At 33.5% G+C, this 11937-nt stretch overlaps 2 non-coding genes across 2 annotated transcripts; one reads left to right on the top strand and one right to left on the bottom strand.

Annotated features, from left to right (window-relative positions):
- Positions 1-5112: 5112 nt before the first annotated feature.
- Positions 5113-5346, top strand: LOC149484151 (RNase MRP). The gene has a single exon (XR_016316458.1).
- A 304-nt stretch (positions 5347-5650) lies between these two features.
- Positions 5651-5723, bottom strand: TRNAT-UGU (transfer RNA threonine (anticodon UGU)). Its single transcript has one exon. It is a non-coding gene; the product is annotated as a tRNA-Thr (tRNA).
- Positions 5724-11937: the final 6214 nt, after the last annotated feature.

Here is an 11937-nt window from a genome sequence, read left to right as displayed (position 1 = left end):
TAGTTTTTTTTCTTCTTCACCAAAAGCGGTTAAAATCAGTAAATATGATGTACTAAAAAGTTTAAGGGTATGTAATGTAAGAAATAACCAATTTTTTAGCATTGTATAATACCTAATTTGTATTTGTAAAATTTCACTAGGTACATATTACATTTAAAGGTATGAACTATCTCATTTCCCAATTTGTCAAAGAAATTGAATTGAATTTGTAACCTTCATTAGTTAAAAACTCCCCATGAAATGTAATTAGAAAGGTAATTGGCAAGCTTGTTAACTGTCTAATTTTATTCATCAATTTTACTAATGATCATCAAGTTAAATAGGTACCTTATTTACAGAAATTACCCAATTAATAATAATAGGTAATTAGGGATCATGCCACCTGTGATCAGTCGTGTAATATTTTAGTACATTCATATTACCTATGTCTTTATACTAAATCGACAACGATGACTTCCATACCTCATACCGTCTGCTAATGTCTTGTCTTTTGTATCTATGCATTTCAAGTATACTTTACAGTTGTAAAAGTCAACGTGCATCGATACCATATAGATTTAATTGTTTACTTAAATTAAATAACTAAATAAATATAAAAACCAAGTAACCAACACTGACAGCACTTGATAGTCAAGGGACTTTATAAAAGTATTGTGTTTTTGAATTTCAATACAACCATATTACATATTTAAAACATTAAAAACGAAGTATTATGTCGATAACAAAACAATAACAATAATAGAATTTTTTGTCTCTATGTGTAAAATGTAAATGAACATTCACTAGATAATAAATAACTTAAACTGCTTATATGTTAATTTGGATTAGAGTTATAAGAACATTTTATTTGAAATCGAATTTGTAAATCCGCGAAAAATTATACTCATTTTTCGCGGATAATTAATCTCATTAAGCCGCGCATCCATATCCAATAAATACCTAACAATTTTATTATTGTAACCAAAAGAAGCAGTGGTGGCCAAAGGATCTCAGACTTCAATAAAAAAAGCGGTTTTAAAGTCTTTTTCAACTGCACCTTGGCCACATCACCATTGCTCGAAACGGAAAAGAAGTACACTGTGATAAAACCTTCATGTCCAGAATTTATCTTCGACGACATACGTGAACCCACACCTGGCCAGCGTGGTGGATTATGTGCCTGAAGCCTCAGAGGCCCGTGTCCCTGCTGTGGGAATCAATATGGTTTAATAATGATGTACCGAGAAAATATTAAATCATGTATTCCATATTCATTTGTATCAGTATCAGTAAGGAATAACAATTGTTATATAATCGATAAGAAAGGTTACATAATATAGATGTATTTAGGACCTATCTATACATATAAGTATAATATAATAGTTACCGTAAACGTTAAGGTGGAATTTGAGGTATAAGGTGAAAAAAACTAAACTACTCGTGGAAATGTAAAAAATAAGGAAATGAAAAAATATCAAGGTAAATATTAAAATGCATACAATGTTTAACGAATTGCATGCAGCAATAATCCTTGATAAAAAAAATATTCATTTGAATTCGCATTTTTTAGGAAAATAAAAGAAATTTTGTTACGGTAGCCGGTTATTTTGTGCCGAAAGTAACTTGGATAAAATTAGCTACCTGACTTCGAGCTTCCTTCAAATTAGTCGGTAATTTAGTCCCAAATTCCTAATGGACATTTTTGAAATATCTAACTACCGTGAATTTAGTTGTTTTGCTCTGTTAAGTGACTGTTTTATGAGAGATAATTTCGTTCTGCATATAATAGCTACTAATGTAGCTACCAATTTACGGAAATTAGGCCTTAATTTTATACCTTTACGCAAAGCCTGATGAAAAATTGTTCGCTACAAAGCAATGAGCACTTTTGAATCCAGTGTCAAAATAATTTGAATAAATAAAATAAAAGGCTAGTGTTTATTTATTATATTAACATTGAACAACTTCTAATAACCGTTGTCCATAATAATTTCTAATCACCGTCCAAATAATTAATAGCGGTTGATGGTAGAACTGAATAAAGAAAGTTCCAAAAGACACCAAGTTAGTAAATTGACCCGATGCACTTAGATTATTTATTATATTAACATGTCTCTAAAAGAACCAGTTTTATTTCCATGATCATTAGTCGAAACTCTGGTGTCAAAAGGTGAAGATAAATACCATCTTCTTAATTACAATCACACCATGGGATGAGTACCACAGATAATGTAATACGATTACCACAGCCATTACTGACAGATAATTACTTTTTGTGGTAATAGCCGCGAGTTGGAAGAAAGATTTCTATTTAAACTAGCGGTCCGCCTCGGCTTCGCCCGTGGTACCTACATGTTTAAACTAGGGATGTAACGATACCGATACCGATACCGATATATCGGCCGATATAATCGGCAAGCCGATATATCGGTATCGCCGATTATAAAACAACCGATACCGATATCAAACAATTCAAAAAACCGCGCCCAATGAACGATGCCGGAGGCCGCCCGCGCGTGCGCACTTTGTTTTTTGAAAAAACTCTACCAATAGTAAACTTTTATTAGGAACTGATTGTATGTGAATAACTTAAAGTTTGACTGACTTTGCAAAATAATAATACTAAAATAAATGGTTTTCTTGTTTTTTGATTTGGCATTGTTATTTAAAAGAATACGATTTACAGTTGAGTCTCTGTTAAATGTTGGTAACTTTTATGCATAATTCACTATTTATTTTTCTACCAAGCCATCGATATCGGTATCGGTATCGGTATCGCCGATATTTGATTACAAATATCGGTATCGGTATCGTATCGGCAAAATCATGTATCGTTACATCCCTAGTTTAAACTATCCTATCTCTCAAGTTGGATCGAACTGCACATGGTGTGCGAATTTTATTATAATCGGTTAAGTGGTTTAGGAGTCCATTGAGGACAAACATTGTGACACGAGATTTATATATATTAAGATTAGTCCTAGTAGTAATACCATAATACGTAGTAACTATTTATTTTTAGTAATACATATTTGTAATCTGTGGTAGTGTTTTGTATATTTTAGTAATAAATTGATGACCTGAACTAAAAATACCATCGTGATTTGGTAGCAATGTGAATCTATGTTTATATTTTTTATCATTCATGAGTTCTGGTATGGCTAACGTTATTTTGTTCTTATTATAAAGAAAATATCTCTAAATCACTAAATGCTCAACATTTCTTCGCCTTTAAACATTTAGCTTAAGAAATAAATAACTTTGTAGTAGTTCTAGATATTACGCGCATTTATTAATAAACTTTATTTCACAATTAACAATATTTTAATGCCTAATTTTTATTAGTGAGATAAATCTGAGCGCTACCAAATTTGGGTTTTCCCATGTTGACTAGTTTTGTGCAAAAACAGTGGAATTTGGTATAAAAGCACTAAAGGCACAAAGCATGTGTTCCGTGATTGCAAACTGCCTGAGGAATGCCGTCTGACTTAGTCTGTATTTGGAGGAACTGATATTTTGACTGGATTTTAGATAAGCTAAATAGTCTCTTAATAATATTATGTACATTTTTATGTGATCGTTATACCATATGGTCACAGAATACTTAGTTAATAGTAGCTAATGATATGGTGTAAAAGTTCAATAATTCTTACATAAAATATATTATCTAATATTGCCTTTGATTTTCAACCTCTTTCAAATAGCAGGATAGAATTAAAATTAATTTCAATAAGTGGGAATATTTTTTTTTAATCCTTTATTAGAAAGATTCTTCGAAAAATTTTACTTTTATCTTAGAAATTGTTATCTTCAACCACAGACTAATAATAATATACTACGTATACAACTTCTACTAATCTAAGAATAAGAATCAAACAAAAATAAGCTGAAATTAATATTTGATTAGAAACTAAACAAATAGTTACTCTCAGATCAAATGATATACATATATGTAATTATTTGTTTATTCTTATTCATAAAAATCATATTCTCAATAAGTAATTGCCTGACGAAAAGTTCATAGCAAAATTTAAGAAACGTAAATTTATCGTATTGTTTTATACGACATTTAAAACAACAATCACACATTTGTGATTAAATTAAATTGACATATTATACGATTTAATTTGTGGGAATTTAATTATTTAATTTTGATTTTATGATTCAAGATAAAATTGGCAAAATGCTGTAATAAATTCTCTGATATTGATCATTATCATTTATCATTTTCTTTGTATTTATCAAAATTATGTGTATTGGCATCTTGGTCAGCTTAAGCAAATTAATAAATGAAATACCATATCCGAGAGTAGTAGCCACGGCGACGACCAGGCGGCCGCACACCTGCGTCTGCGCATCTCACTACACCCACTTAAAACTTAACCTTATTGCTTTACGATAAGGATTAATGTTCTGTGTCATCAGTATATTCTCATTACGAATCACGGACATAACAAACAAACTATTCAAAACTCTGAACCTTTAACAGCAAAGTTGGGTTTTACGGTCAATTGATGGGTACAAAGATACCTAAACCAACCTACATACGGAATTACGACCGTCATGATCACTTTTTATGCACCACGTAAACCAGATAGAAATACAGTGGAAAAAGATGTTTTATGTGTGGAAATAAATTATTATACGATTAAAAAGTTTCGTGTGAGGTGTGATTTGTAGCCGTAAATCTATAATTATATTTCAATTAACGACTAAATTTTATGTACACAAACCTAATCAATTTGATCTTTCATAAATATTATGTTTTAAAACAAATTATTTCCAAACACATACCTACCAAAAAAATCACCAGCACATTGAAGTGAATTTAACTTTTATGCAGAAATCGATTAAATTGTATTTATAATTTCATAAATAAAATATAGATGGCGCTAAACACACTATTCATGTGTGTGTAATTACATATCGATTTATTAATAAGCATTTATCGGTATACTGATTTATTAAGAATGATTATATTCTAAAATGTTATTATATAAAAGTTTTATACATTTAATATAATAGTGTTCCAGAATATACAAAATAATCAAAAAACTTATCTAAAATCTGAATCGCGATGTTGATATTTTTTACAACGTAAGAATATATACCGTGTAAGCTATTGACTAATGGGAGTTCAAACCAGTTCAGCTATCGGGATTACATGCAGAGCCTTTATGGTTCCCTTATCCCGTGGAAAGTCCCCGGAGACAGGGCGGAAAGCGTCGCACTATGACAGTGAAGGCCGAGGTGGTATCGTAGGGGGGGAAACCCGAGCGAAATATCACTTCATAGCGTTGCTCAGAGCACAGTTGATGTTGAAAGACGGTGTTGTCTAACCAAATGGGGCTTACTCGGCTATGATCTCCTTTCTTTTGATGTATTTTATACATGGATGATATAGACGGTAATTAAATTTCACGTTAGATTAATTGATTGGCTTTATATTTGTTAGAAATGATTATTGCTGTACATTTTCGTTAAAACAGTCAAACAAAACAAATGAAGATATTCATAATATATATATACTTATATTAAGCAAAAAAGGCGGAATAATAATATTATTAAGTAAAATGATATATGTATTTTACAATTTATATAGTCGATTGGAATTACTTGTAAGCTTTTTGGTATAAAATACATATTAAATTACAAAAACTAAAGGACTTAATGCCTCCAGAGAGATTTGAACTCTCGACCCCTGGTTTACAAGACCAGTGCTCTAACCCCTGAGCTATGGAGGCTACACGACGTAGTGCGATTTCTTAGACAACCTTATATTTGAAAAAAGATATGTAACTATAAAAATTATCTACATGAACATTACCTATTTCATTAACCAGATAAAATTGTTCGTCATTGGTTTGTTATTAGACAAGAACTGCAACTGCAACTAAAACAATATACTCCTACTAAATAAAAGTATTGAAAAACTTCAACAAAAAGAATTGGCACTTCTATTATGTACCTACTCTATATTTATCTCTTGATTTCATAAGACAGACTCACTCATACATAAAGAAATCCCTGCATAATACACTGCAGTTTGACATTATTCTGCGTTTATCAATCTCATAAGCGGTCTTTATCAATTCTAAATTAACTCAGCATTTCAGCCATAAACCAAGTCTTACAACTGTTTACCGGACATTACTATATCAGTAGCAATAACAAGATCCCTTTTAGGGCATGGAACGATGCATGAAACGGCTGTGGCCTGTGCCCTACCATTTGCGGCTGTCACCGATTTGCCTTGAAGATTTCCAGACTTCGTGCCTTTCCGGAAATAATGCTAAATATTTAAACTTATTTTAAGACCTATTCTTTGCGTTAATTTCTGAACGATGGAAAGAAAATGAAATAAATGCTGATTTAATGATCATTGCATTGTTACGAAACCATTATAGTAAGTGTTTTTGTGAAATTGATATCGCTTTTAATGACCTATAAACAGAATATTAAGCAATAAACGGCAGATTATTGACATTAAAAATGTGGCACTAAGCATTTTCGATGTTTTAATTACTGGCAACTTTGTAAACCTTTTATGGTGCAATTAAAAACGCAGCGTTTGTTTCCGGGGTGTAAATTATCACATTAATTATTGTTCATTAATGATTATAAAGATGTTTGTTAAAACATTAAATACAATGTTGTTGTTTAATTTTAATTGGTTCAAATTAAAATCAGAAAGCATTTATTCCAACATATTATATGCTATAAAGTTTGGAGAACAATTATTTTATAAAAGAAATGCGCTGCACGGCAGATAGTGCCGGCGAGCACAAATCTGTCGATCTTAAAATTGATCATCATTGCCATTTTAGGCTACCCTGTGGTCAAGTTACCGCAAACCGATAATTTACTGTACCATACTTGTACGGTAATGTTCTTTTCTTCGTTTTTGTGCGGGTTTTAAGGCCATACGTCAATGTAATTGGCACCGCGTGCCGCTGTCTAGTCGGTCACGTCTCGTCTTTACAGGTAACTGTATCTTGTTTGTCTTGTGTTCGTTTTTCTCCATTTTACCAATACAGTATAATTAGCATTAAATACTGGCGCAGTGGTAAGTTACAATTAAGGTTCCGATTATGATCGAGTTGAATTTTAAAATATTTTTTAATACACACGTTTAATTTTGTATCGACGTCGTCGTAGCCTTGATATCTTGTCTCTGGGCGAAATAAAAATGCACACTTTTTATACATGTACAAGATATGTATTTGGACCTTGTAATAATTACTTATTACATAATATCTACATTGAACGTATTTAAAGTGTATGATAGACATTTCCCACTACAATTCAATCAATGAATGCTATATAGAATAGGTGCCAAAAGTTAATTAGCATTTAATGTTCAACAAATTGACAGCTCTAAGCTACGTGGTGCCAGCAGATAGATATTTAATTTATGTGTTTTATTTATATATCATTTACAAACCTATTGATGACTTATACCTACATATAATATTAATACCGTAATACGTTTTTAAATAGCGCTTTGGATCGATAGTCATGTTGATAATTCTATTCAAATTGAAGTTTTTTTAACTATGCGTTTTTATAGTTTTTATGCCTTTGTAATAATTAGTGACTGGTTTACGACAGGAAGAAGGGCTGAAGTTAATAAGGAAACAATTTGTAGCGACTACTCGCTGGCTAATTGTAATTTATTCTTCGCCTGTGAAATGTTAGTGGTAATAAATAATAATATATTCATCTAAATTTTAATCCCATGATGATTTGCTCGCGTTTGATTGATTCCACTGGTCTTACGTAAAGGTTTAAACGATATTTAAATCGCTTTAAATTAATGCTATATTTTAAATTTTATTGACTGAATTCAAGTAATTTATTCAATTCTTACGAAACCTCTGTTTGTACCTAATAATGTAGTTGTAGAAGATTAATTACATCTACTCATAATAATTATAGCGCATAATTTTATACTTATTAAAATTTTATGGTTGATTGCATTATATAGAGTAGGTATAATTCCTTTCAAAACATAATAGCATCAGATAACGTGAAATAGTTTAGTTTCTGTCTCCTAGGCTGTAAGATTAACTTACTTCGTTTCCACTTTCGTGCTAGAAGTTATAAATAAATTGCCAGAGATTAACTGGCGTTTATTCGGAATTATAAATTATTGTAGATACAAATACTAATAAAGACTAAAGATTCTGATTTTTTTCTTATTATTTTTTCTGTACTTTTCGAAGACCTTTTAAAAGTACGACAGTCAAATTTTAAAAACTTTACTAAAATTCGTTACAATTCGCAAGCAGACAACTGTTGCCAAAACTATATCGTCGTGTGGGTCAAGCCCAACTGTTCAAGCAGTGCAAAATAAAGATTGAAAACGTCGCTTCCGCACGAACAGTTTCGTAAATCCGAGATGGGCGCCAACATTCGCATCAGGCGCTGTCATGTGGACGGCCGAAGGTCCGGCGGTCCGTCCATCTGTCCAGCAGAGCGCGGTACACGGACCGACGTGATCACCCGGTGCCCGTCTGACGCTGTATCGACTTACCTTCCGATAAACGCGGCCTCTTTAAAGCCGATACGCCGCCACCATGTCACCTGATCCCCTGTAAAGCTGTTATTGAAACGGTCATAGATAATAGTCAGCCAGATGGATATCGGGACGAGTTTTGCTGGCGTTTTGCTCTGAGCTCATGAATACAGTATATACTGCGTACTGGATATACTGCGATGGAAAGCAATTTTTCATTGCCTGGAATAAATGAATCTTGACAAATGGATCACTTGACGTTATTTGTGAACGTCAGTGCCTATACTTAATACTTGATTAGTTTACTTATACTGTATTATAAATTATAATTACATTGACTATTTAGGTATGTTGTGATATTTATAAATTATTATTTTATTTCAAATAATATTATCATCATTGCATTTATGTCCAGAAGACCAGCTTTCTTCGTGCCACTTCCTTGTTAATTTTCTGTTCGATTACTATAGTATGTAATGGTTTGATTTGTAAAGTCAGTGTAACAAGCAAACCACGATTCATTGTTATGCTAATTGCTAATACACATTTTGATAAGGTCACACAAATGATGTCCGGGAAATATAGTGCGCACCTCAGCGTTAAAATTGGAATAGATTACACGCATCAACGCTCCCACTTCCTGTAAACCATTCACACGGCGGCCAAACAACAATGACGTATTTCATGCTAATTCCCAATAAAGTAACTTTGATTCAATACTGATTTAAAAGCGTGTGAAATACATTAAATTATCATACACCTGCGTTTTTATTTGGTAAATGAATAATTGAACTCGCATTAATTTTATTTATTCATGTGTGGTTTTATGAAGTATCTACGTGAATGTGGAATTGGTTAATTTCAAAACTTGAATTAAATAGTAATTAATCTGCTTACAACTTTATTAATTAAACTGTTTTGTAATACAGGAAGAATTAATCAGCGGTGCTTAGGCCTAAATTCGAAAGATTATGCATACTTCTTTAATTGCATTGTGTTTGTAAAATAAACAAGGTAAGAAGAATACAAAGTACAAATTGTAATAGGTAGTTAGTAAATTTGTTACAATTTGATGCAAAAAATCATTTTTATTTATTATGTATTCACCTCACTTGTCCCGCAATTTTACCGTCAAGAGAATTTGGGATAAAGGCGATCATTAATGATCTAAGGATAAAGGCAACGAATCCATCTCGTTCAGAACTCCATGCTCTTTTCTGTCCCATTCATATCAATCTGCCATATCAATAACCATGTTGGTCTGTTGTGGTCTAGGCGTATTCCAAGCATCATAAGGCATCCAACATTTACGGCACTTACACGGTTTTAATGCAGAAACAGGTTTGCGATTGTCGTCGGAGGCGTGAGAGTGTTCGCGGTATATGTTCTCAGGCTATGTTCTTCAGTAAATGCAAGCGGGAGCGACAGCGATTTTTGGCACAGTCATAGAGATTGATGTTAGAGAGGGGCAGGAATAAGGTATACCATACCTACTTTAATATATTATTTTATAAGTATCTAATTTACATTTACCTTAGTTATGTAGCTGTTATATTGGGCTGCCAGAAATGCCTTTTAAATTTGATAATGTAGATAAACAATACTTACATTTTTAAAGGACACAAATTTCAGGATAGGAGGATAATATGTTTCTTATATTATTGTTAGAGTAAGCAGTAATCTTGAAAAGTTTTAAATTTTAATCAACAGTGCAGTGTAACCTATATTTGAGTTAATTTCTGATCGAATTTTTAGTCCTAAAAAAAACTTGTTACTGGTCTACTATTATCATCACTAGTAACTACTTAAGGTAGCATTCGGATCTGGGCGGTCGCGACCTGGCAGCCGCGGCCCTGCATTGTCGCTGCTGTGCGGCGCTGCCAGAAGCTTACGGATAACAGCGTCCGCGACCCGGGCAGCGACTGCCACGCGCGGTAGTCAAACAGCACTCAGTCAAAATAATAGTCAAATATACGAAAGCGAGAACTCCTGAAGAGACTGATAGAGGACGAAGAAGAGTATGATCAAATAATGTTGGTCTTACTATCATCAAAGAGGAATAAAATCGATTTATTTTATCATAACATTATCCTTATAGGTTTTGAGTCGAGGATCGTAAAGTGGTGGATTTTTAGCAATTAATTCAACTAAAAACTCGTCGTTTTCATCGGTAAACGTCGCCAGCAGCGCGACCGTACTGCTCCCGGAGCGGTCCGGCGGCGCTGCCAAAATCGCGAGCAGGTCGCGCCCCTCGGCCGCGCGGCTCGGTCGCTTGCGTCGGTAACTATCGCATACAATTCCCTACGAAGCGGTGCCTCGCGACCACGGTCGCGGCTGCGGGGCAGCGGCTGCCGGGTCGCGACCGCCGAGATCCGAATGCTACCTTTAGTATAAAACAAAGTCACTTTCTCTGTCCCTGTGTATGATTAAATCTTTAAAAATACGCAACGGATTTTGATGCGGTGATTTTAATAGATAAATTGATTTAAGAAGAAGGTTTAGTATCATTTATTAGATAAAGCTAGTACAAAATATATGCAATTCGCTAATCGCTTTCGCTCGTCCATCGCGCGCCGTATCCGTGAACGCTTCAGCCTCAGGGCCGCCGACGTCAGCACACCTGCAGCAGCCTGACAAAAGGATAAAGTTAAGTGGTTATCCAATTGCGGTTTCAAGTTCAGACAAGTTGGTACTCAAGGTCCGATGCAAGACGAAAGGAAACGCGGACATGTATCGACTTGTATTGTCACGGATGGATTGCTGATCTGAATCTGGCTGCACCTTTTAAAAGAGGAGATACCGCAAACAAACAATGTATGTTAGAAAGAGTCCCTAATATTTAAGGTGTCCATGAAACATATTATGATCATTTTGGTAACATTAATGCTCATTGTGTAAAGCCTTAATGATACCTTTGGACTTTTGCCACATACGCAATAACAAGTTATTATTGTGATTAAGGGTCATTAACCAGTTCATTTACAGCATCAAAAAATCATAACAAAGAATAATTCTCTTCGACAAATTCATTTCAATTTGCAAGCAACAATGTTTTCAGAACGTCTTAATAATCACTCTCAGTGTGGCCTTTTATGCCAAAGCGTAGTAATTACCAAAAATAATTGGATACATTTACATAAAAAATTGTAATATTACAAAATCACAACTTTCCAAATCGATGTTTTGCTGATAATAAGCACGTCACACGTATAACGACCACATGGGAGGTAATAGGAGGAAATTAAAATACTTTTTACAATTTATCTTCGACGCACCCTTGGATCATTCTGCAAACCTGAATGTCAGTGCAGAAACCAGTCACTTTACGGTACATGTTAACGGTTCTCAGTTAATTGAAATAAATATGTATATATGCGAACCAATTTCGCGGTAATATCGGAATGTATCACAGAACATGCTTAATAATTGGGAGTGAACTC

Source organism: Colias philodice, chromosome 12, assembly GCF_061535455.1.
Source record: "Colias philodice isolate Cphi_HAF_F1 chromosome 12, ilColPhil1 Martin Lab GWU primary, whole genome shotgun sequence".
Classification (NCBI taxonomy): Eukaryota; Metazoa; Arthropoda; class Insecta; order Lepidoptera; family Pieridae; genus Colias; species Colias philodice.
The sequence above is the reverse complement of the archived record's forward strand: the minus strand, read 5'-3'. Positions and strand labels throughout refer to the sequence as shown.